The sequence below is a fragment of the Callorhinus ursinus genome, unplaced genomic scaffold (genome assembly GCF_003265705.2).
Source record: "Callorhinus ursinus isolate GAN/ISIS: 27379988/994484 unplaced genomic scaffold, GSC_fseal_2.0 scaffold9, whole genome shotgun sequence".
NCBI lineage: Eukaryota > Metazoa > Chordata > Mammalia > Carnivora > Otariidae > Callorhinus > Callorhinus ursinus.
Genome location: NW_027397071.1, coordinates 49,725,165 through 49,752,780, shown reverse-complemented (window position 1 = coordinate 49,752,780; position 27,616 = coordinate 49,725,165). Strand labels below are relative to the sequence as shown.

Below are 27,616 nucleotides of genomic sequence, written 5' to 3'. Positions count from 1 at the left end.
TTATTCATCAGCCTGCTGAACTGATCCTTTTTCAGAAACATAGATATCTAAGCACCCAAAATTTTCTGCTACCCTTGTTTCCAACTGTTGGGGGCTGAGTTTGATGCAAGTTCAATGTCATTTTCTTCAAGAACTAACTCATCTTTCTGGGCTTGAGATACTGAACAAGCAACACCTTGCCTCATCTGAACTCTGCGGATGTATTTTTCACCCAGGAAATGTTGGATTTCAACAAGAGAACCATTCTCCTGAATAACAACATGGATGGGGAAGTGAGCCACACAGACCGCATCTGGTAACGGAAGCCCAGTGTAACACCCTTGATCATGTTCTGTACGTGACTATAGGTAGTGCGAACAGTAGTCAACCATTTGCCTACTCAGAGCCTCTTCTTTTCCTTTCCAAGGAGACTGAGTTCTACGCTGATGTGATTGAAGTCCCTTTGCAGGGTTCCTCTAGGGCCCTTCACAATGACAGTAGGTCCCTTCAGAGTGATGTCCACATCTGTTGGAATGTTGACAATCTGATTGCTGAAATGGTCTTCATTCTTGCAGTAGATGCAGCAAAGAGCTGTAGTTCATTTATTAAGGTGGGTTTTTTTAAGTTCAACTCTTCATTTTATAGATGAGAAAACTGAATCCTAAGGAAGTTAGAAAAACTTGCTCAAGGCCTGTAGCTAGTTGGTGACAGAGTCATGACTCGAAAGTAACTCTTCAACCTCAAGTCCAGCACTTTTGGCTACTTTACTGGGCTGAGTGACATTTTTCTAGAGTTTGTGTTTTAGGATCTCCTCTTGTTACTTGCATCCATTTGCTAAACTACTACTCTTGTATTTGTGGAATTAGAGGTCAGAAAGAGTTTGCATAAGGCAAATGCACACTCTCTACAACTGTCTGGTGGTTTAAGAGCTTCCGCTTCGTTCCTCATATAGAAGTTTTGAAGATTTTTATTTATTTATTTGACAGAGAGAGACACAGAGAGAGAGAGAGGGAACACAAGCAGGGGGAGTGGGAGAGGGAGAAGCAGGCTTTCCGCTGAGCAGAGAGCCCGATTGAGCGGGGCTCAAATCATGACCTAAGCCAAAGGCAGACGCTTAACGACTGAGCCACCCAGGCGCCCCCTCATGTAGAAGTTTTAAAAGAGCAGCTGAAAAGTAGCAAAATTGGCAAGAGGGATTTTTAATATCCTCTGTCTTCTGCTCATCTTTGGAGGATATCCCACCAAATGATGTGAACTGGAAGACAAAGCATAGTAGGGATTTTTCAGGTGGTCTCGTCTGTTGTCAGGGCAGGTGAGGTGTAGTGAGAAGAGGAATAACTAAAAAAAAGTCCAATAGGGATCAAAGGAAAGTCCTACACTTCGGTTCAAAAAAAAAAAAAAAAAAAAACAACTGTACCAGATGCAGGGTATGGTAGAATATTCCACACGAAAAGGGCCTTGGGGTTTTAGTTGTATAAGCTCAGTAAGAAACAATATTGCTATGGGGTTGTCTAAAAAGCTACTGCACTCTTAGAGTGCATTAGTAGGGCTGCTTACTAGTCCTGAGCCTGTCACAAACTGAGAGACTCGAGTTTTTTAAACGTTGAAGAGTGAGGAATGTTTTAATCCCTCTGTATTCTGTATTTAAGTACAGATGTACAAGAAGGCCCATTTGTGGATGTCGTATCTGAACTGTGTGGGCCTGAGTCTGCCTTCAACTCGGATTGTGATCTAAGGGTCCTGGGATCGAGTCCCACATCAGGCTCCCTGCTCAGTGGGGAGCCTGCTTCTCCCTCTCCATCGGACCCTCCTCCCCGCTTGTGCTCTCTCTCTCTCTCTCTATCTCGAGTAAATGGATAAAATCTTAAAAAAATAAATAAACCATATACTGACAAGCTGGAGTATGACCAGAGGCTGCTGACTAGGGCAGTGGGCACTGGAAAGGAACCCACGTTTGTCGGGGGCTTCTAAGTACTGGGCAGTGGGCTAGGGCTTTATCTACATGGTCTCAGTGCATCTTCACACCAACTCTGAAATATAGTTCTTATTAATCTCATCTACATATTTCTAGAGGAAGAAGCTTACCCAAGATCACTCCCCTTGAGAGTGATGGGGCTGGTTCCTAACACCATGTTCTTCCCACTACCAGCGAATTGAAAGCTCTTTAAAAACTATATCGTAAGTGGACAGCTGAAGAAACCAGGCACACACAGCTATCCAAATGCATTTGAAATATTGTCAAGCAGAACAGGGAGCTAGATTTATTCTTCTTTGGTCCCAGAGAAAATTAGAGCCAAAAGATAAGTGTTACAGGGAAGCACATAGGAAGTTAATGTCAGGAAGAACTTTCTATCAGAGGATGCTTCAGTAATTGATCTTCCTTAACTTATCCCTCGCTGGAGGAGCATTCAAGGAGAAGCAGACTGGCCAGTTGTCAGGGGCGTTCTTTGTTCACTCAACCAATATTTAATAAGTAGTTATGATGTGTTATCACTGTTTTAGAACTTGAAGATTCGGCAATGAAATAAAACAACAAAAATACATGTATTCTTGCCTTAATAGGGTTTACATTGCAATGGAATATAGTGGTAGAGGTCATTGCAGCATTTTCTGGTGTATTCAACTAGTGGACCCCCCCCCCCAAGACACCGGTCATAGACGGTCATCTGTGCCTGCCAGTGTCCCCTCAACTAGTACCACTGCTGGGCATGCTGGCTCAACCTCTAATTCCCAAATCCTGTGAATCTTTGCTAAGGGCACTCTGTGGTCACTGGAGCCCATCCCACCTTTATTCTAGAAGTGATGAAGGAATTGACATTCCCCCAGCAGCTGTTCCCCAATGACTGATGGGATAAAAACTGTGATCCTCTTGTCTCTCAGTTGGGAGAACTCTGAGACACAGGATCCATGGTGCCTCCCTGAGTCCCTCAGCAGGATGGCGCTCCAGTTGTCCACAGTGTACCCTTGCTTGATTGGTTCTTTCTTGTCCCTGGCTCATTTCTCATTGCCCGACTCATGGTCCCTGGAGCTACTTCCCAAATAAACCACGTGCACTTGAATTCTTGCCTCAAAGACTGCTTCTGGGGGATCCCAAAGTAAGGCAGTCCTTATGATTCTTGAACACTGGCTGAATGTCAAGGGATTTGAGTCTTCATCACGACTCTTGGCTCTGTGCAAGTCACTAACCTTCCTAGCTCCTCGTATTATCACTTGTAAAACAAGAGCATCAGACTAGATGAAATATATGTGTATATATATTTGAAATATATATCTATATTCCTACCCACAAACGTGCCTAGTATTTAATTTTGTAGCCTCCTTTACATGGTTTTGAAAGAACCTTCACATCCATGTCCGATTGATCCTCAAAATCCCTCTGTGAATTAGACTGAGTACAGACAATTTTGCCTATTTAAGAGATGAGACCATTGCACCACCGTAATGATGGGTTTCCTTTTATCTCTTCTAAACGTTTAACTGATGTCCTGGAGTTTGAGCGATTCCCATCCTGTTTTCCTAATCTCTCTCTCCAATCTGATACAAAGAACAAGTTTCCTGTTTCTTGATTATTGAATCAAGAGGTTTTGGCCAGCAAATAGCTAGACTCATGGCTAAAATAAGAAGGGATCCAGAGCCTTTGGAATATAAAATTCCATCTTCAAGAGCCCATATGGGTTAGGCGCTGTGTGGGACGAGACTGTGGGGGTAGACACAGACCCAGGCTGCACGCAAGTGGATTTGTGAATCACAAACCCACACTCTGGTGAGAGGCAGCATGGGATACATTTTTATATCTTCTACAGTTTATAAAAGCACTTTCACATCTCTAATCTCACTTGATTCTCATTAACCCTGTGAACTACAATTTTTATTATTCTCATTTTGATGGGAACACAGAGGCTAGGAGCGGCTGAGTAGATGCAGTAAATGTGAAGTGTCCCTTGAAATGTTAAGGCGGCTGCCAATGGAGGTTTATTATGCCCAGGCCTGCTCCCTGGAAGGCTGTGGTTATGAGTACTCTTGTACATGTGTAGATTCAAACAGAGGGGGCTTTCCAGAATACACTGGAAGAGCTCAGTCATAAAGAGGGGGAGAGTAAAGACAGTGATGCTACAGATTCTTTGAGGTTATGAGTAGAGAGATGATCCCATGTCACTATGCAGAGAGGGAAATCAGATGATAGCACTCCAATGAGCCTTAGAGATCATCCTGGTCCAAATTCCTCTGTGGTCCAGAGCAGGGAGGTACTTTCTTTAAGGTTACACAACTTGTAGGGTGAGCCGCCATCCTGGTTTGCCCTGAAAGTCCTGCCTTCCAGGAAACCTGAGTCTGGAGCAAAGTAGGATGGTTAGCCAACTCTATGACTGAGAAATGTATCCGACACTTCCCAGTCTGTTGGGTTCCGGAAGACCACTTGTTTAACTACACTGACACTGAATATGATTGTGAGGGAGTTACTTTGCCCCTCCAATTTCATATTCTCGTCTGTAAAATGGAAACAAAAATATCAAATGTAGAGTTGTGTGGGGCGCCTGAGTGTGGCTCATTTGTTTAAGCGTCTGCCTTCGGCTCAGGTCAGGATCTCGGGGTCCTGGGCTGGAGCCCCAAGTCAGGCTCCCTGCTCAGTGGGGAGTCTGCTTCTCCCTCTCCCTCTGCCCCTCCCCCCCCACTCATGTGCTCGCTCTCTCTCAAATAAATAAAAAAATACAATCTTAAAAAAAAGAATTGTGCGGATTAAATCAGAAAATGCATGGAAAATGCCCGCGAAATGGTAGATACCATACTATTGTTATTACTTACCAACACTAGAGCTAGGTTATCCTGACCTTCGACCTTCCTCTCTGTTACTCCTTTTTGCCTCCAGCAGGATTCACAAATCACCCTTATGGTTTTTTCTGCACATGAAATAAAGTCTTCATATTATAACTGGAAATTTTGGTAAACTTGTATGCCCAGGAAGCTTCCCTCTTTTTAGTGACCAAAAAGCTTTTGCTTTCTGTACTAAAAGTCACATGTTCTGAGAGGAGTTTTGGCTAATAGTTCCACTATACCCAAATGATCTCTTTTTTTAGATTGTGAGAACAGCTACTATCAAATACACAATAAAATGGAAGGATTTAGATGTTTGTGGCACCAAGGGCTCACTAATGTCGTGGCAGGGGAGAATGAGTATATTTCTTAAATCACATCCAATTATGTCAAATAAGACTGTTTTGGATATAGCTACAATTTTCCTCACATTTTTCCATTGCTGTCCCTCCCCGTGCAACCATGCTACATTACATTATATAGAGAAAATAACAAAATCCAGCGTTTCATGCTAGTTGTAGAAGGCTGTCCTGTTCCCCTGTTGTCGTGCTCTGAGTGGGCGTTTGAACTCTGAAACCCTGCAGACTGAGCCCCTGAAACAGGCTCTTTCTGTGTCTCAGTGGGAAACTCTTTGCTTCTCTTCTTCAGTTTCTTCAGCTGTAAAACAGGAATCCAAATAATTCCCTTTAGCTCAGGGATTCTCTGAGCTCGCCTGTAAAATGACACAGAGATGAAAAACCCAATAGTGACAATGCATGCCTAACACTGTTATGAGTCTAGAGCTCAGAGTTCAATGAGATTAAAAAAAAGAGAGAGAGAGAAAGAAAGAAAGAAAAATAAAAAGATCCAGCATCCAAGAGGAAAAACCCAAAGTGCTCTCTGATCAAACTAAGGTTTTTTGTGCATAGCTTTTGGGGATCAATTTCCATGCAACTTCCTGGGGTGAACTTGCAAATGTTTCCCTACTCTTTTCCCTAAAGGAAGCCTTCTCCATTACAGTTTTATAGGATTCCCACCCACTTTTTTTTTTTTTTAACTGTCGTAAAGAAAATTGAGTAGAGCTTCCTTGCTGATTGTGAAGAACAAATCTTATATCTCTTTGGAAGATTATTGATCAAAAGATCTGTGTCATCTGTGGGTAGTACATTTCTCTGAGGGGAAAAGAGAGTAATCAAGAATGCTTCTCTTCTCAGAGGAAAACAGATGCACCGTGTGTGTATTGGGGCTGTGTTTAAAAAACAAAGTCAAGAGCCTGGGAGAATTGTAACGGTGTTCTCCCTGCAAATGTGTGGGGATAAATGGTGACTCAAAAAGTGACCTCACATTCCAGAGCTTTTGGTGTCTACGGCAAGAAGCAGATAAAATGTGTCAATAAAACCTGGCATTTATTAGAGAGATAAAGAGGCCTGGAGTAAATGGTATACTCTGAGTAAGACAGGAAAACAGGAACATTTCTGTACTTTGTTACCAACTTTTGTCTTGGGTCGGGTGGTAACTGGGTTTATTATTTAGAATTTTTGACATAGTCCCTCAAAATGATTGTTAGTTTTTGGAGTGCTCTCTTCTTGGCTTGCTAGTGTTTACAAATCACACCAGGCAATAGATCTTTAACTCTCTTATTACAAAATAATAATAGAAAGTGGATTGTGTGTAGTGCATTTTCTCTAGGGAATGAAATCACAAAAATAACCACAAGCATTTCACTGTTTGAAAAAGCAAAACAAAACAAACCATAGATGTACAGAGAGTCAACTGATTCTCCTCCCATGGGTGGTTCTTCCGTAGCTGTATTTAACTGTCTAAGGCAATTATCCTTTCAGCGACCTCTGTTTCCTAGGGGCAAAATCCAGGATAGTCAGCATACTTAAAAGTTGGTTATTCTTGGGGTGCCTGGGTGGCTCAGTCAGTTAAGCATCTGCTTCCAGCTCAGGTCATGATCTCGGGGTCCTGGGATCGAGCCCCTTGTGGGGCTCCCTACTAAATAGGGAGTCTGCTTCTCCCTCTCCTTCTGCCCCTCCCCCGCTCATGCTTCCCCCCAACCCCCACCCCCAGCTCGTGCTCTCTCTCTCTCTCTTGCTCATGCTCTCTCTCTCAAATAAATAAATAAAATCTTTAAAAAAAAGTTGAATTCTTCTTTGTATTTTATAGTTATGGTGAGAGATGAATGAGAAGATATATCTTTTTCTAGACCTTGGGTTTCAAAAACGTTTTTAGATTGGCTAGCGCTATATAGTTCATTACAGGCTTCCTGATCCACTGTTTAGGATGAAAGAGGAAAAATATTTTGTATTGACAGAAGATCAAGAGCAGATGTACACCAAGGTCTCAAGCATACGTTTTAACTTACTTTTGTGTGCTGTGAGGAACTATATCAGAGCCAAAAAGTGATTTGTATTCACTAATTGTAGGCAGATTGGTAGTTTTTGTATATAAAAAATAACGTTTTAATGTGTTATCTGCTGGTTTTCCTCTCTCTCATCCTGAATATGTTTTGTGTGTTTACTTCATGGGCTCACTTAAGGTTTAATGGGGAACTATCTCAGTGTCCTGGGCAGCACTAGTTTTCATACCCATCAGCTTCCTTAGAAAGTTTAATGTGGTTATGAACTACTTCAAGTTGTGACTATGGGAGCACAGGTCTGTGGAAACAGGGCAGTTGTCTGGTAAATTTGATCAAGGTAGAATGTCAAGTTGGATCATTCAAGAGTCAGGACTCCCAGAATATATCCACTTTGGTGCCCAAGAAAATCCAGATTGAATATCTCCATTGCTCAAATATGCTGGAAGTTTTGCCAGATTTCTGCTTCAATTGGTGTGTGTGGAAACTGCTTACACATGCAGGCTTAGAGGGAGTCAGTCTGTTGAGTGGCTGTCCAAATGTCATCACAGCTCATTGCCATTTCTAGATGACAAATCATAAACATGGCTGGCCCTCTGGAAATGATGGTTAACTGTGTGAGGCAGAATGGTGGAAAACGTGGGTTCCACAAAAAATGTCCACAGGTGCCAGGTTTATATTATAACTGAGGCAGGTCTAGTGTCAGGGTGTGAGAGATGATAGGGACTGCAAAGACCTGGCACCCATCTGAAGGTGCATCTGCTCCTCACCTCCAACTCTCCACTGCCCTTCCTCAGTAGATGCTCAGTGTTGCCAAATATGGTCATTTTTTCCAAAACAAGCAGGAAATTCCGACTTTTATGTGAAATCTCTCAGACTTTAAATCTTGACTTAAATTTGTTAAAACACTTTGTACTCAGAATCTAAATACTTCAGAAGGCTAAATATGGCCACCAGGCTAACGTTTTGGGATGTCTGATTTAAGTGACTCTGAGAAGAGAAGACCTTCCCTACTCTACATTGAGAGATGGGCTTTTCCAGTAACCTTGGTTAGTGTCATTTTTTTATAAAAGATTTTATTTATTTATTTGACAGAAAGAGAGACAGCAAGAGAGGGCACACAAGCAGGGGGAGGGGAGAGGGATAAGCAGGCTTCCCGTGGAGCAGGGAGCCCGATGCAAGGCTCGATCGCAGGACTCTGGGATCATGATCTGAGCCGAAGGCAGACGCTTAATGACTGAGCCACCCAGGCACCCCCATTTAAAAAAAAAAAAAAAAAAAAAAAAAACACTGGACTGGGATTTAGGAGAGTGGGTAAATCCAACTCTATCTTTCCTGATTGCATGATCAAGGAAAAACACTTAACTTTTCTTATCCTCAGCTTTATAATATATCAATTCATAATATTTATTGCCCCCATCTATCTCACAGATAAAATCCACTCAATTAATATTTATTAAAAATTTAACTTGACCAGGACTCCTGGGTGGCTCAGTCGGTTAGGCATCTGCCTTTGGCTTGGGTCATGGTCTCGGCATCCTGGGTTTGAGCCCCGCATGGGGCTCTCTGCTCTGTGGGGAGTCTACTTCTCCCTCTCCCTCTGCCCCTCCCCCCCACTGTATGCATGCTCTCTCTCTCTTTCAAATAAAGAAATAAAATCTTAAAAAAAATAAGATAGATAGTCTTAACATGGATGTACAGATGAAGAAACTGAGATTCTGCAAATTTTAAGGAAACTGCTCAAGATCATAGAGCTAATTAGTGATGGAGTAGAGATTCAGACCAGAGCTTTTGATCTTAAGCTCTGCTTTCCATTGTGAAAACAATTCTTAAAATAGGTACGGAGCTATAATTCATTTAAATCATCTTCATCAATAACATCATTTTGGCTTGTTCTTGTCTAGCCCCTAGATACAGAGTTTACAAGTAGAATCTTACCTGGGCAAATCATTTTATCTCTCTAGGTCTCAGTTTTTTGACTCTTTAAATGGTCATTGGTATTTTGATGGCTATGTTTTGCTCAGAGATATTTTTAGTTGGGCCTAAATAATTTTTTTTCTGTTTTTTAAAAAAACAAGTTATTGAGGTAGTATAGCTGACATCAAATAAAGAGCACATATTATAAATGTACAATTTGATAAATTTTGACACATGAAAACCATGACCACAATCAAGATAATGAACATATCCATCACCCCCAGAAGTTTCCTTATGCCCCTTTGTAATCCATTCCTGACTTTCCACTCTTTGTTCCAGGTAACAACTGATCTGCTTTCTTTTACTATACATTTGTTTGTATTCCCTAGAATTTTATATAAATGGAACCATATAGGTTATACTTTTTTTTTGGTCTGGTTTCTCTCATTCAGCTTAAATATTTTGATATCTATCCATGTTGTAATATGTATCATTAGTTCATTCTTTATGATAGCTGAGTAGAGTTCCACTATTTGAAAGTACAATAGTTTGTTTATTCACTTATCTGTTGATGGACATTCTGGGCTGTTCCAGATTGGAGCTGTTATAAATATACCTGCTAGATTGTCTAAGCAGAAAAGCAACAAGGAAACAGGGACTTTGAATGATACTCTAGACCAGATGGACTTCACAGATATATTCAGAACATTCCATCCTAAAGCAACAGATACACATTCTTCTCGAGTGCACATGGAACATTCTCCAGAATAGATCACATACGGGGTCACAAATCAGGTCTCAACCGGTACCAAAAGATTGGGATCATTCCCCGCATATTTTCAGACCACAGTGCTTTAAAACTTGAACTCAATCACAAGAGAAAATTTGGAAGGAACACAAATACATAGAAGTTAAAGAGCATCATACTAAAGAATGAATGGGTCAACTAGGAAATTAAAGAAGAATTTTTAAAAATTCATGGAAACAAATGAAAATGAAACAACTGTTCATACCTTTGGGAGCAGCAAAGGCAGTCCTAAGAGGGAAGTATATAGCAATAGAAGCCTTTCTCAAGAAACAAGAAAAGTCTCAAATACACCATTTAACTTTACACCTAAAGAGGAGCTGGAGAAAGAACAGCAAATAAAGCCCAAATTCAGCAGGAGAAGAGAATTAATAAAAGTTAGAGCAAAAATCAATGACACAGAAACCAAAAGAACAGAACAGATCAATAAAACAAGGTGCTGGTTCTTTGAAAGAATTAATAAGATCGATAAACCCCTAGCCGGGCTTATCAAAAAGGAAAGAGAAAGGACCCAAATGAATAAAATCATGAATAAAAGAGGAGAGATCACAACCAACACCAAAGAAATACAAATATAAGAACACATTATGAGCAACTATATGCCAACAAATTAGGCAATCTAGAAGAAATGGATGCATTCCTAGAAACATATAAACTACCAATACTGAAACAGGAAGAAATAGAAAACCTTACTATTGTTACTATCAGTTACTTCCTCTATGTTTGTTAGTAGCAGCTTTATATATTTGGGTGCTCCCATGTTAGGTGCATAAATATTTACAATTGTTATATCTTCTGGGTGGATTTTCCCCTTTGTGATTATAAGTGTCTTTCTTTGTTTCTTGTTACAGTCTTTGTTTTAAATTTTATTTTATCCAATATAAATATTGCTACCTCAGTTTTCTTTTCACTTCCATTTGCATGATAAATGCTTTCCCATCCCTTCACTTTCAATCTGCTTGTGTCTCTAGGTCTGAAATGAGTCTCTTGTAAGCAGCATACAGATGGGTCTTGCTTTTTTATCCATTCCATCACCCTGTGTCTTCTGACTGGGCCATTTAGTCCATTTACATTCAAAGTAATTATTGATAGGTATGTACTTATTGCCATTTTGTTACTTGTTTTATGGTTGTTTTTGTAGTTCTTTTCTGTTCCTTTCTTCTCTTGCTCTCTTCTCTCATGATTTTCTGGCTTTCTTTATGATATACTTGGATTCCTTGCTCTTTATTTTTTTGCATACCTGTTATTAGTTTTTGATTTGTGGTTACCATTAGATTTGTATATAACATCTTATGCATGTGGCTGTCTATGTTAAGTTGATGGTCACTTAAGTTTGAACCTATTCTTTATTTCTTTCTCACCCATGTTTTTGGTATATGGTGTCATTACTGTACATCCTTTTATTTTGTGACTTTCTTGACTGCTTTTTTTATAGATAGCCTTAATTGTACTGCTTTTGTGCCTCTTACTTTTCTTACTCCTGCTTGTGATCTTTCCTTTCCACTCATTGTTGCTTTAACATTACTTGTAGGGCTGGTTTAGTGGTCATGAATTTCTTTAACTTTTATTTGTCTGGGAAACTCTTTATCTCTCCTTCTATTCTGAATGATAGCCTTGCTGGATAGAGTATTCTTGGTTGCAGGGTTTTTTTTTCCTTTCAGCACTTTGCATATATCATGCGACTTTTTTCTGGCCTGCAGTTTCTGCTGAAAAATCAGCTGGTAGCCTTACGGGTTTGCTCTTGTATGTAAGTTTTCTTTTCTCTTGCTGCTTTTAAAAAAGTCTCTCTTCATCATTATTTTTTGCCATTTTAATTGCTATGTGCCTTAGTGTGGACCTTTTTGGGTTGATTTTGTTGGGATCTCTGTGCCTCCTGGATCTGGATTTCTGTTTCTCTCCCCAGATGTGGGAACTTTTCATCTGTTATCCCTTCAAATAAATTTTCTGCCCTCTTCTCTCTCTTCCCCTTCTGGGACCCCTATAATGAGAATGTTATTATGCTTGATGGTGTCACTGAGTTCCCTTAGTCTGTTTTCATTTTTTATTATTATTTTCTCTCTCTCTCCTATTCAGCTTGATTCCTTTCTATTACTCTGTCTTCCAGGTTGTTGATCTGTCCTTCTGCTTCCTCTGGTCTACTATTTACTCCATCTAGGGTATTTTTACTTCTAGTTACTGAGTTCTTCATTTGTGATTGGTTCTTTTTTATGTTTTTTGTCTCTTTGTTGAGAGTCTCACTGAGGTCCTCTGCTCTTTTCTCAAGTCCAGTGAGTATTTTATGATCATTACTTTAAATTCTCTATCAGGCATATTACTCCTCTCCATTTCTTTTAGCTCTCTTGCTGTGATTTTGTCCTGTTCCTTCATTTGGGACATATTGCTCTGTCTCCTCATTTTGTATAACTCCGTGTCTGTGTCTATGTGTTAGGAAAGTTAGCTATGTATCCTGCTCTTGAAAATAGTGACTTTATGAAGAAAAGCTCCCATAGTGCCCTGCAGTTCAATGTCCTCTGTTCAACCGGAACCTGGTGGTTCAGGTTGTCTCCTATGTGTGTTGCATGAGCCCTGCTGTTATGACTGAACCACATTTGCCTACAGTTCAGTCATCTGCAATGGCTTTCTCTGTGCCTGTTGTGGGCAGGGTTTGGTCCCTGTGTTGTTAGTGGGCCGGTCGGGGGCCACCTTGGGCTTAAGTTGAATCAGAACAGGTGTTTGTCAAAGATGCAGTAGCACCAAACTGCAGGACATTTTTCCTGTGTCATCCTCTGAGATGCTTTCTTTGGTGGATGGGGCCTGAAGTCATACCCAATATCTACCCCCAGCCTGTTACTAGGGCCACAGCTGGACTGGTGTGTGTGGTTTCCTTCCTCTCCCCCCAGTTCAGGAGTCACTTTGAGGTGGTGACTGTCAGGGCTGCTTGCACACTGCCAGGCTTGTGACACCACTTTGGATGGGCTCTGGCCAAGGGTGTATTTGAGGAGGCAGGTTGGCAGCAGAACATGGGGGTAGGGAGTGCAGTGTTAGCAATGTTTGGGTGGGTCTGCATTGGGAGGGGAACTGGAGCCAGGCCAGGCAGGAGGGGGCATGTCTGCAGGAGAACTTAGGGGGCTGGGTGCACTATTAACAAGTTAGGTAGAAAATGGCGCTATGCTGGTTCCTGCAGGTGTCCATGTATCTAGGGTGAGGGGTAAGGGAGGAAAATGGAGCCTGTCAGTTCTTTTCTCTTGGAAAAGTTATCTGCCCCTCCAGCACACGTTCTGAGATTAGTAAACAAATTTCCCTGCTGTGTACCCCAGACATTTTTCAAACTGCTGCTTCTATTCTATATCATTGTGGTTCTGTTTGTTATGCTGCCTCTTTAAGGGCAGGGACTCAGTTTCCTCTCACCCTCCTGGCTCTCCCAGAGCTGAGTCTGCTGATTTTTAAAGTTCGAAGTGTTCAGCCCTGCTGAGTGTAAGAACTCACGAAATTATGCTCCTCCGGTTTTCAAAGCCATATGTGATGGAGATTCATCTTCTCTGCCGGCTACCCAGTGTGATAGTATATTTCTCTTCCCTCTCCATGCTGCAGTGTTCCTCCCTCTCAGGAACAGTCCCACAGGTCCATTTAGCTCCTGACTGCATCTCCGCCCTCCCTAGCCTCTCAGTGTGGCCTCTTCTGTACATTGAGCTGTAGAGTCTGATCTGCATATCTTCAGGTTGCTTTCTGGGTTATTTACACTGATGTGGGTGTTATTTAATTTTATCTGCGGGATGAGGTGAGCTCAGGGTCCTCCTGTTCCACCATCTTCCTCAGAAGTCCCTCTTTTTTCTTGAGTTTTGGATATCCTTTATAAATTCTGGATACAAGTCCTTTATCAGATATATGACTTGCAAATATTGTCTCTCAGTGGCCTATTTTTTCATTCTTTCAACAGTGTCCTTTGAAAAGCAGGCGTTTTTAATTTAGATAGAGTCAAATTTATAAATTTATCTTTTTATGGATTGTGCTTCTGGTCATTAATTTAAAAATATTTGCCTACTCCAAGGTCACAAAATTTTCTCCTATATTTTCTACAGAACCTGGAGATTCTGGAAGGATCACTGGAGTTAGTAACTGCACTTCTGCCACAGAGGTGGAGCTTAACAATCTGGAGAAATTTTTGAAATAGTTTAAATCTGAAAGTGATGATTTGACTTAGCTCTTGACACCTGATGACTCCCCAAGTCTTTCTCATTTGTTTTCTGCTATAAATTAAAAAAAAATTTTGGAGTATAAGTATATACCATAAAAATGTATATATCTTAATATGTACAGTTTGTTATGTTTTCAAAACTATAACTACCACCCTAACTATGATATATAACATTCCCATCACAGAGAAATTTCCCTCCTTTCCCTTCTCCAGGTTATCCGTGGGGAAGCTAGAGGGGTATCCTAGCTCTCCCTCTAGAGTCAACCACTTATAAAATACCTAACCATCGCTGAATTTTATGTGTTCTTGAAATTCATAAAAAATGACCCATAGAGTAACTACTCTTTTGTATCTGGCTTCTTCCTCTGAGCATAATATTTTTGAGATTCATCCATGTTGTTGCATCCATTGTACCATCTTCCTTTTTATTAACGAGTAGCATTCTATGAGTTTGCCACATTTTATTTATTTTTCTGTTGATGGACATTTGGTTGTTTCCAATGTTTTACTATTATGAATAAAGCTGCTATGAACATTGGTGTATAAATCTTTGTACATGTGTTTTTATTTTCCTTTGGGTAAATATCTCTGAATGAAATCATCAGGAGTAGGTATATATTTAGCTTTATAAGAAAATCTTAAAAAGTTTACCACATTGGTAACATTTTTCATTCTCACCAGCACTGTGTGAGAAACCCAGTGGCTTTCCATGTTCTTAACATTTGGTGTTTTAGTCTCTCCAGTTTTAGCCATGCTAGGGATATGTGAATAGCTTATTGTGATTTTAATTTGTGTTTTCCTGATGACTAATGATGTTGAGCATTTTTTTATGAGTTTGTTGATCATGCACTGAAAGGTGTTTTTTGATGAGCAAATGCTTTTAATTTTGTTGAATTCCAATTCATCAATTTTCTCTTTTAAAATTTCTCTGTCCAAAGAAATCTTTGCCTAGTCCCAATTTGCAGAGTTATTTATATTTTATTTTATATTATTCTAAGAGCTTTATAGGTTTTGCTTTTACATTTAAGCACTAATTCATCTCAAATTAATTTTTCTTTATACTACACAGTACAGATAAGGTTCATTTTTTTTCCCCAGCACAATTTTTTAGATTTTCTTTTGGTCATTGAATTACATTGGTGCCTTTGTAAAAAGAAGAAATCAATTGTCAGTGTCTGTGTGAACTTATTTCTGGATTCTCTATTCTTTTCTTCTTCTTTTTATTGACTTCTGTTCTTATCCATTGATATACTTTTCTGCCTTTATGACATATTTACAGTATTTTTTCCAACCCACAGGCATGATATAGCATTCCATCTATTTAGGTCACCTTTAATTTCAATAATATGCTGTAGTTTTTCAGTGCATAAGTCTTTTTGTTTCTTTTGTTAAATTTGTTCATAGATTCTTTATGTACTTTGGTGCTATTATAAATGAATTTATTTTAAAATTTAATTTCCAATTGTTTGTTGCTAATATATAGACATAAATGGATTTTTGTACAGGGGTCATGTATACTGAGACCTTGCTAAATTCAGTTACCAAATTTAGTAGTAGAATTCTAAAAATTGTTGTTTTTGCTTCTTTTGGGTGTCTATGTCCACCTCATGTTGCCTCCAAATAAATACAGTTTTATTTTTTCCCCAATATTTGTGCCTTTTATTGATCTTTCTTGCCTCATGACACTGGCAAACACGTTAATGTGATATTGAATAGAAAGGTAAGAATGCACATCCTTGCCTTGCTTCCCACATTAATGGGAACATGTTTAATATTTCACCACTAATCATGATGATGTTAGCTGTAGGTTTTCCTTAGACACCTCTTATTGGACTGAGGAGATTCTGTTTTATTTCTCATTTTATAAGATATTTCATTTAAAAGCATAAATGTGTGTTGGATTTTTTCAAGTGCTCTTTTTCCTTAAATATTGAGCTCATTGTATGATTTTATCTTTAAATCTGTTAATTACACTGATTAGATTTGTGAATTACATTAATTTAGAATGTCAGAGCAGCCTTACATGACCGGGATAAACCCAACTTGGTCACAATATATATCCTTCTTATATTATTGAATTTAATTTGCTAATATTTTGTTAAAAAGAGTTTTGTATCTAGTTCATGAGAAATATTGGTTTGAATATTTCTTTTCTTGACATATTTTTTTAAGATTTTATTTATTTATTTGACAGGGAGAGACACAGCGAGAGAGGGAACACAAGCAGGGGGAGTGGGAGAGGGAGAAGCAGGCTTCCCGCGGAGCAGGGAGCCTGATGCGGGGCTCGATCCCAGGACCCTGGGATCGTGACCTGAGCCAAAGACAGACGCTTAACGATTGAGCCACCCAGGTGCCCCACTGGACATATCTTTTAACAGGTTTTGTTATTAAGGTCATGTAGCTTATAAAATTAGACAGTGGTCTCTGCTCTCTCTTCCTCCATTTTATAAGAGTTTATAGTATTGTATTGTAGTATTGGTATTATTTCTTCCTTAAATGTTTAATATAATCTCCTATAAAACCATCTAGGCTAGGGGTTTTCTTTGTGGAGAGGTTTTAAATTAAGAATTCTGTTTTCTTGGGCGCCTGGGTGGCTCAGTTGGTTAAGCGACTGCCTTCGGCTCAGGTCATGATCCTGGAGTCCCGGGATCAAGTCCCGCATCAGGCTCCCTGCTCAGCAGGGAGTCTGCTTCTCCCTCTGACCCTCTTCCCTCTCGTGCTCTCTCTTTCTCTCTCAAATAAATAAATAAAATCTTTAAAAAAAAAAGAATTCTGTTTTCTTTCATAGGTACACAGCTATCTAAATCTAAAAAAAATTCATTCATTTCATCAACATTGTTTAATGTGTTGGCATGAAGTTGTTCATAATACCCCCTTATAATAGCCCCATCCTTTAATGTATCTAGGATCTGATCTTGGTGTTGGTAATTTGTGGATTCTTTTCTCCCATTTTTTTAAAAGATTTTATTTTCAGTCAATCTCTGCATCCAACTTGGGGCTCAAACTTACAACCCTGAGATCAAGAGTTGTGCACTTTATGGACTTAGACAGCCAGGCATCTCATCTTTCCTCTTATTTTTATTGATCAGTATCACTAGCAGTTTATCCATTATACTAATATTTTCAAAGAACTAACTTTTGACTTTATTGATTTTCTCTATTATTTGTCCTCTATTTCACTGATTTTTTTTTTAATCCTTACTACTTTCTTCTGCTTACTTTGGGCTTATTTTACTCTTTCTTTTCTAGCTTCCTAATGTGGAAACTTAGATCATGATTTTAGATCTTCTTGTTTTCTAATATAAATATTTAAAGTTATGAATTTCCTTTTTATATATGAATTTCCTCTTTTAGCTGAATTCCCCAAATTTTAGTGTGTTGTGCTTTCCTTATCATTTAGGTCAATGTATTTTCTAAATTTCTTTGTGAAGTGTTCTTTGATCCCAAGATTATTAAAAATGTTAATTCTCAAATTTCTGTGGATTTTCTACATATATTTTATTATTAATTTCTAACTTACTTGACTTGTAGTCAGAGAATATACTCTATGGTTTCAATATTTTGATTTGTTCAGACTTATTTTATTGCTCAGCATATGATCTTTCTTTATGACTGTTCTGTTAAGTGCTTAAAAAGAATGTGTATTCTTTGCTTGTTGGATATAGTGGTTCCATAAACATCTACTAAATCAAACTAGTTGATAGCATTCAAATTTTTATATTCTTACTGATTATGTATTTTTGTATCAGTTACTAAGAGAGAGGTGTTCAGGTCTCCAACTAGCATTGTTCTTTTTCTGTTCTCCCTCTACTTTTGTTAATTGTTGCTTCCCATATGCTTTTAAACTCTGCCATTAGGGCATACACATTTAGGAACATATACACATAAACACACAAAAATTTAGAATTTTTATGTGTTTTTGATGAATTGGCTCTTTTGTCATTATGAAATACCCCTCTTTATCGCCAGCGATACTCTGTTTTGAAGACTGTTTTGTCTGACAATAAGAAAGTCATATCAGTTTTTTAACATTACTGTTTGTGTGGTATATCTTTTTTATGTTTTTGCTTTCAATCTCTGCTTTTATCTTTCACATTTTATATTTCAGCAAATAGGAAATCTGTGCTTCCGCTCCTCATAACCCTTGTATTTTGCCTCCAGAGAAGGAGCTTTTCCACTAGGCTCACGATAAGTGTCCTATTATGGGCGCCTGGGTGGCTCAGTCAGTTAAGCATCTGCCTTTGGCTCAGGTCATGATCCCGGGGTCCTGGGATCAAGCCCATGTCGAGCTCCCTGCTCAGTGGGGAGTCTGCTTCTCTCTCTCCCTCTGCCTCTCCCCACTGCTCGTGATCTCTCTCTCTCAAATAAAAATATTTAAAAAAACAAAAAAGAGTCCTATTAAGTTTTAAGCTGCTGTCTAGTTACTTTGGATTCATCATGCCAAGAGACCATTAGGAAAGTAAAGAAGTTATCATCCTGGGAGGAGTAATAGGCCCTGATCATCAGAAAGAGGATGTTGTTTTTTGAAAGCGTATAATTTTTTACTGCACAGGGCATGGCCATGCAGAACCCTAGTGATCTATACCATGACTCTCCTACTGAAGGTTGACATTAACTCTGTAAAACATCTTTTCCTGCCATAAACATCCTCCAGTAACATATGGTCTACTGGGTCATATGGGCCCAAGCAGCAGGGCCACATGCACCCCATGTGGTTCTGCAGAAAAGCTCTTTCTTTTATATAATTGCTGCCCTGTGTAGGAGCCTTCTTCCTAAGGATCTGGCCTCTCACTTAGTCAATTGAGTTCTGGTCAGAAAACTAATCCTGTCCTAGAACCTGCGTAAAGTACCATGAATTTTTACTGGGGGAGCTGCCCTTTGCCTCCTAATCATCCATCCTTGATTTCTTTTGGCTGGATGGTTTAACAATGCCCTTGGTTGGCTGCCCACATATCTTGCTTCTAGGGATGCTGTGTTGTATTAAACATCTCCAACATTCTGTGAGCCAGGCTTCCCTGATTGCCCCTCCAGCTGCACTGCTCATCACAATAATTGTGTCAATGTTGTGTCTTTAGTTAAGCACTTCCAGGTCCCAGTCTTATAACAGCATCTTTTGCTCTGGCCTGCAGAGGAGTGCCATCACTGAGCATGTCAGTGAGGCTGGTCTCCTACCATCAACAATCCCCTTTCTCATACCTACCCCTTAATTTCAATTCTTTCTTTCAGTATTTATCTTCATGATCTTAAATAACATATAGCTGTCACTTGATATTTCAGTTTTAGTCATTATCTATTAACTGTCAACTATGAAATATGAGTTCTCTCTCACAATCATCACCACCAGCACCATTACCATACACTTCCCATCCTCTCACTCTTCCATCATAATTGGTTATAATTTTGGCTAGATTCATTGTTTGCAATATTATGCCTATATTGCCAATATTATGCCAATATTATGCCAGTTGCTAGCTACAGTTAAACCATGCAGTGTACAATGTTTATTTTTCTTTTTTGTATACCTTTTTGTATTCCATGGAGTAATAATTGTTTATATTTTTGTTTATTTAATTTTTTTTAAAGATTTTATTGATTTATTAGAGAGAGAGAGAAAGACAGCGAGAGAGGGAACACAAGCTGGGGGAGTGGGAGAAGGAGAAGCAGGCTTCCCACCGAGCAGGGAGCCCAATGTGGGGCTCGATCCCAGGACCCTGGGATCATGACCTGAGCCGAAGGCAGACGCTCAATGACTGAGCCACCCAGGTGCCCCTGTTTTATTTAGTTTTATATATGTCTATCACCAGTTCATCCCAAATTTCCTAAAACGCAGAAGTTACTCTCAGGCCTAAATCCCCCTAAGAGTCTATGAGATTGTGCTTATTCTCTCAGAGTCTTAAGACCTCTTCCAGTCTTGGCTATTTTCCTCTAATCACTTACTCAGTTTTCCTACTGGAACATGCCTACATTGTCATCCTGGAAGTTCCTTTTTTCTCTCTTTTTCCTAGATTCCATGTGTTCTTTTTCCTTTGTTTACTTTCTGAATAACTGGAATATATCCTCTGATAGTGTCCTTAGAGAGGGTGTGTGGCAGGCTGAGTAATGGCTCCCCGAAGATGTTCATGTCCTAATCCTCAGAACATAGCAAAAGGGACTTCACAGATGTGAGTAAGTTAAGGATTTTGTGATGAGATTATCCTGGATTGTCCAAACATGTCCTATCTAATCACAAGGGTCCTTATAAGAGAGGAGATGTAAATGTGGAAGCATAGTGAGATTTGGAAAAATGCTACACCGCTGGCTTTGAAGATGGAGGAAGGGGCCATGAATCAAGGAATGGAGCTCTAGAAGCTGAAAAACATATTCTCTCTTAGAGTCTCCAGAAAGAATCAGCCCCACCGATACCTTGACTTCAGCCCAGTAAAACCGATTTTGGACTTCTGGCCTACCAAACTAAGAGAATAAATGTGTATTGTTTTAAACTACCAAGTTTGTGGTAATTTGTTTCAGAGGCCATAGGAAACTAACATAGAGTACAGAGCAGATATTTTTGAGGCTTTGCATGTCCTGGATGTTCTTCTCTCACTCTAAATGATAGTTTAGCTGAGTATAGAATTCTAAGTAGAAAATAATTTTCCTTCAGAATTTTTAAAGCATTTCTCCAAGGCCATTTCATTTCAGCCATAATAATTATTTTTAATTTCCAGGACTACTCTTGTCCACTGCCTCTTCCTCCCCCTTCCAACTCCCTGATGCTCTTCTTATTCAAAAAAGTAATATCTTGGGGCACCTGGGTGGCTCAGTCATTAAGCATCTGTCTCTCTGGGAGAGATATCTGTCTCCTTTGGAGCCTGCTTCTCCCTCTGCCCTTCTCTCTCTCTCTCTCTCTCTCTCTCTCTCTGTCTTTCATGAATAAAAAAAAAAGTTTATTGATGTAGAACTCACATACATTTAACTATATTTAAAGTGTGCAATTTGATGAGCATGTCAGTTATTAAGGGTTCTGAGTGTGTGAGTTGGGGGAGGGGCAGAGAGGGAGAGAGAGAATCTTAAGCAGGATCCATGCCCAGTGCTGGAGCCCAATATGGGGCTTGATCTCAGGACCCTGAGATCATGACTTGAGGGAAATCAAAAGTTGGATGCTGAACCAACTGAGCCACCCAGGTGCCCTTCTACAATGAGTTTTAACATATGCATACACCTATGAAACCGTTACCACATTCAAGATAATAAATATAACCATCACTTCCATGCCATGTCCTTATGCCTGTTTGTCTTCTGTCCTTTCATTTCTCTGTTCCTAGATAAACAGTGATCTGCTTTTTGTCACTATAGAGTAGTTTTCACTTTCTAGAATTTTATATAAGTGAAATCATGTAGTATATACTCTTTACGAAGAATCTACTTTTACTCAGTATAATTATTTTTATATTCATCCATGTTATTATATGTATTAATAACATTCCTTTTTATTGATGTGTAGTGTTTCGCTGTATGAGCACATCAGAGTTTTACCTGTTGGTGGACATTTGGGTTGTTTCCAATTTTTGGCCATTACAAATAGGACTGCTATAAATTTTCATGTGAAAATTTTTTTGGGGTGGGAAACTATTTGATCCAGTTGTTTTATTTTATAGATGAGAAAACTGAGGTTCAAAGAGGTCACATGACTTGCTCAATGGCATATAAGATCCATGACAAAGCTTGGATATCAATGCAATTCTCTCAATCATCAGTAAATTGTTTTTACTCACTTGACTATATCATTCATATTGACATGACTTGGATTAATTAATTCAGGAACTATTTACTTAGCATCTACTAATTTAAACTTTTGGGACACCTGGGTGGCTCAGTTGGTTAAGCGTCTGCCTTCGGCTCAGGTCATGATCCCAGGGTCCTGGGAGCCCCATGTCACTTTGGGCTAACTGCGTGGCAGGGAGCCTGCTTCTTCCTCTCCCTCTGCCACTTGCCCTGATTGTACTCTCTCACTCTCTCCTTCTCTCCCTCAAATAAATAAATAAAATCTTTGAAAAAAATTAAAAAATAAGCTTTAATTAGTTACAGAGACTAGGAATAGTTAGGGTGCTCCACTATTATATTGGTTCAGTTTTACTAATTTTAAAATGCTTTTCTGGGGCCATCTGCCTGGCTCAGTTGGTAGAACATGTGATTCTTGATCTTAGGGTCATGAGTTCCAGCCCAGCGTTGGGCATAGAGCTTACTTAAAAAAAATGAAATAAATGTTTTCTGTAGTATTTTCTCAGACCTATGCTATGTGAAAATAAGTCTGGTATTTTTTTATGACTGACTGAGATGATATTCAAAGCAACATTTTAGGAAGGAATTTTATTACCTCTACCTAAGGAGGCTCTGTTAATTGCCCAGAACAAAGACTGTTCTTGATGACCTCTTTCCTTGATTCTTGCAATATGTTCCATTCTAAATATTTTGATAAAAAACATATTTTAAGTTTAAAATGTGATCATTATATTCAGAGCACAGGATTGTATAAGGCCCTAAATTGGGAGTTAAGTCTGGAAAATATAACCATCATAAATGTGTGCTAGTAGAGTACGTTAAAGGATGTAAGATCAGTTGTCTGAGTCCAGTTCATGATGGGGCTGAGAATAGGCATGTTTGCTGCTGTAGGCTTGAGCGGACTGAAGATGGGGAGACCTAGAATTAAACGTTCCCACTGGGACTGGGTCTGGTATCAGGTAATGGGCGGGTGTCCAATCCAGCAGACACAGTCCAGAGCCCAGAGGGTTTGGGTAACATTTGTGCTATAACTGATGTGTTAATTGAGAGTTCTCTGAATAAGGTCTTCCAAAAGGAGAAGGAAAGAATTTGTCAATGCTCAGCTAATCGGGTCTGGAAGCCAGAGTGACCTGATTTTGGTGCAATTGTACCTATAGTCCAATAGAAACAGGCAAAGAGAAGAAAAGTGTATCTAATTACTTAAAAAGCCTCTAAGACTATCCAATGTCCTTTATTCATGTTCTTTGTTCATTACAACTCCTTTTGCTCGATTTGCTCCGTGTGAAAGTCTTTGTATGGACATATGTTTTGATTTGTCTTGGGTAAATACCTAGAAGTGGATTGGCTGGATTGTGTGGTAGATATAGGTTTAGGTTTTAACTATAAAACTGTTTTCCAAGGTGACTATTATTTTACATTTCCATCAGCAATGTATGAAAGTTCTACTTGCTCCACATCCTTGCCAACACTTGATATAATTCATCTTTTTAACTATGCTAGTAAGTATGTAGTAATAGCTCATTATGGTTTTAGTTGACATTTCCTTGATTATTAATGATGTTGACAATCTTTTCATGTATTTCTTTGCCATCTGTATTTTTACTTCAGTGGTTTTGTTCAAATGTTTTGCTCATTTAAGAAGTTAGATTTTTGTCTTATCATTGAGTAGTAAGAGTTCTTTGTATATGCTAGATGCAAGTCTCTAATTGGACATATATTTTGCAAATATTTTATTACATTTGGCTTACTTTTTTTCATAACAGTGTCTTTTGGAAAGCAAAATGTTTTAACTTTGAATAAGTCAAATTTATCAATTTTTTTCCTTTTGTAGTTCATGGCTTTTGTCTCTTCTTTAAGAAATCTTAGCCAAACCCAAGATCACTAAGATTTTCTCCTGTATTCTTTCAGAAGTTTAATAGACTATACCATCTTGGTATGGTTTTACTAAAAAACCCCTACTGTTCTTGAATTTCTTGTTTATGAACTTCTGATGATGATACTAGATTGACGAGATGTTACACACACACACACACACACACACACACACACACACACACACGGCAGCAGAGAGATATAGCAGAAGGGCACATGGACTATAGCAAAGAAGCCAATTTGTCTTTTTATTATCTTTTTTACCCACTATACAAATGGACCTGTGAAGCTAAAGGAACAAAATATGTGAAATCAAGATTGTACTGGAAATCCAGGCTGTATGATCACCAAATTTATGCCTCTCTGCACCCCATAATGTAGAGGTTTGAAGAAAAAAAGAATAATAAGCAAACATTTATTGACTAGGTGCCATGCCAAATAGTGTTGAGAACTTTATATTCAAGGTATAATGTATATTATATTATTTTTTTTAAAGATTTTATTTATTTGACAGAGAGACAGCGAGAGAGGGAATACAAACAGGGGGAGTGGGAGAGGGAGAAGCAGGCTTCCTGCAGAGCAGGGAGCCCGATGCGGGGCTCAATCCCAGGACCCTGGGATCATGACCTGAGCCGAAGGCAGATGCTTAATGACTGACCCACCCAGGTGCCCCTATTTTATACTTAAAATGGCTTTATATGTTGGTTCTATTATTGTCTCTTCTTTCTTTTCACATGAGAAGATCATATCATAAAGAAGTAAAATAACTTATTCAGGTCATCTGGCCAGGTCTGTCTAATGCTAGAGCCCAATGTTCTTAGTCACCAATAATAATAGCTAATAAATATTGGCTGCTTACTGTGTGATAGACTCTGTGCTAAATCCTTTACAAATAATAACTAATTTTTAATTTTTTTAAAGATTTAACTAATTTAATCTTTAGAACAAAGCTAGATAGTAGGTATGACTATTATGACTTTTTTACAGATGAGGAAACTGACATACTAGACTCCAGTTCTCACAGCTGCTAAGAGCAAAGTCAGGATTTGAATCCCTGTGATCTGGCTCTTGAGTCTTCATTTGTAACCACCATGCTACTCCGTTTCTTCAAGAATAACTGATGGCCCTATTTGTTGGGTAAATCAAGCAAATGCCCCAAATGAATCTTCCTCTCCAGCAACTTTTTCAAATGTAAGGTGGTTTCTTTTACACCCCCTTGGCACCTGCCCTCAGTGACTTGTCACTCTCCTGTTCCTTCTCCACCTTCCCACCATGATTTACCAGGGCTATGGTGTCCATGGTGATAATAAACAGAGCCATCCATGTATGTGCTGGTGGGAGAGGCCAGGGGAGATGACTGCCTCCCTAAGCAGCAAGAGCCTCCAGAAGAACCTTAGAGCCTGAGGTAGAGCCCTCTAAAGAGAGTGGCTCCTCTTGGACTCTTTAATCCATTTGTATCCATCACTGGCTTGGTTAAGGGAGAGGGCAGGGCCGCTGAAGACCCACAAGAGGAACCTGTGGATTGCCTATAGTTTTTCAAACATCCCACCACTTGAGTATTGTGCAGAGAGAGATGTGACTTAGGCTTGAGTCCTCCCCTTTTGCCTTAATTCTTGTGACTTTGGGCAAGTTTCTTAACCCCATTTCACTTTAGTTTCTTTGTTTGTAAAAGATAGAGACAAGACCAACTTCATAGGAATTTTGATGGCCTAAGTAAGCCGTTGTATGTAAATAATATGATAACAATATAATAACGCCTAGCATTTATTAAGTGCCCAGTCTGTGTGAGATACTCATAGGAGCGCTTTTTGTAAGTTAACTCATTTAAAGTTCACAACAGTATGGAACAGGTACTATTATTATCATCACTGTTTTACAGATGAAAGACCAAAGCACAGAGGGACTAAAATATTTGTCCACAGTCACTCAGCAGAGATCAGAAAAACTGCAGCATGAGCCTCAGCAGCCTGGTCCTAAGCACTGGCATTTACTGAACTTGCATAAATATTTCCTTTGTCCTTTAAAAAACAAAACAAAACAGGAAGAGCCTTTTCTAACCTGTTTGGAAACCAGTGTGTTATAGCCAAACTTGAAGCGATCTGGGATGCCCAAGGGAGTGCTTACCCAGGTCTGGAGTGGTTGATGTAGGTTCCAGTTTTGACTCTGACCAGCTGTGTGACCTTGGCCAAGGACGTTCCACCTCCCCGAGTCCCACATTTCTCTTTTATAAAATGTTGAAGGGGGTATACTAGTTAATTTCCAAGGCCTGTTCCAGCTGTCACATTCCTCACGTCTATGATTCTGTGATTAAGTTCCTGGGAGGTTTAAGTACTGATAAAAGTGCCATTAAGTTCTGTATACTCAGCACTGGCAGCCGTCTGTTACCTAAGATACCTGGGACAAGCAGTTGTGGGGTGGGGGGTGGGGGTGGGGGCAGGGTGGGTGGACAGGAAAGGCCCCTTGTCTGGCAACTGTGTGTTGTACTGTAGACCATGGGAGATTGTTCACCAAAGCGCAGTGTCACCAAATTTCCTCTGATTCCGGACCATAGTATATTGAGACTGACCATCAAAGACAGTTTCCTAACAAGAGAACCTTGTGCAGTAAGTTCCTCAGGCAAGTGACCAGATATTTGAGACAGGACTGAATGGGTCTCAGGCAGAGAAACTTGGAGGATGAACCTATTTGGGCAATGAACTGGTTGACCCGGGGCCTCTCTGTCTATCATTCCTTGACCTCAGGTCAGGGTGACAGAAAGGAGGAAAGCAACCGAGGCAGCTGGGGACACTCTTGCCCTGCAATCTTGGAGACGAATAAGTGACTGTTTGTCCCACATGGGTTCATCATTCACCTGCGTGAAGGCAGAGGGCTGCGTGTGTAGAGTCTGTGACCTGCTGGACGTACTTTGGGCCATAAGGTCCTTGCCCTCCATATGGTGACTGCTCATTATAAAACCCTAAAGCTGATTTCTTCGAGGTGATTGCTGCAGCAATGATGACCACCGCCACTGACCCAGTGCTTGCTCTATGCCCGGTTCCAGTCAGGAACTTTTAGCCCTGTCATGGTAAAGACCCTGTGTCCTAGCTTGGCCACCCATTGGCTGTGAGACTGCTGACAAGTCAGGTACTCTCTTTTTGCAATTCAATTTCTAAAACTGGAATATGGGAACAATCTATGTAAAAGTACACAGAGGCATAAAAATTTGAAATGACTTTAAAAAAAAAGCCAGTGGAAGATTGATGAGCAAATGCACACAAAGCAGGAAGTATTCAGTAAGTAAGTGTCCTAGACTGGATTTTTGGTATTCCTCTAAGGCAAAACTGACGGCTGTCCTATGGCTCTAGCATCCTCAGAGCCTAAATAAAGCAGGGCCTGGAGCACAGCAGGTACTCACCACTTTATATGACCAATGTGCCTCTCCGCAGGGAAAGTCAAACTGTCCTGTGTTTTTATGTATCCCCAGATTCGTAACACTTAAGCAGGAGACCCAGACAAAACATACTGTTAGTAGGAGACTTTTAATGATCCCTTGGCCCATGGTAGAGCAGCTGGACAAAAAAATATGCAGAGATACAGAAGACCTAAATAACATAAATGTAAAGAAGATCAAATTGAGGTAGCTATCTCCACATTCTGAAGATAGAAAAACACCTTTCTTCAAGAGGCCATGGGACATTGACAAAAACTGACCACAGAGAAATCCTCAACACATCTCCAAAAGGAAGCGGTACAGATGAAATTGATTTCAATACAACGAAACTAGAAATTAAAGACAAAATGGGAAAACATAAATCACTAGTGTCAAAGAGGAAATCAAAAGGGAAACTGGTATCAGTAAATGTTCTATTACCCAGAAGCACCTAGCTAACAGTGGCAGAGCTGAGACTGCTAGAATCTGGGTCTCCTTAACGGAGCCATTCAGCCACGGACTGGTTTGCGAGTCGGGACAAGTCTCCCTGAGCCT

The 27,616-nt window shown here is 39.6% G+C and overlaps 1 pseudogene; it reads right to left on the bottom strand.

The window, feature by feature from the left end:
• On the bottom strand, nucleotides 1-24,951 carry LOC141373384 (large ribosomal subunit protein uL6 pseudogene; annotated as a pseudogene).
• Nucleotides 24,952-27,616: the final 2,665 nt, after the last annotated feature.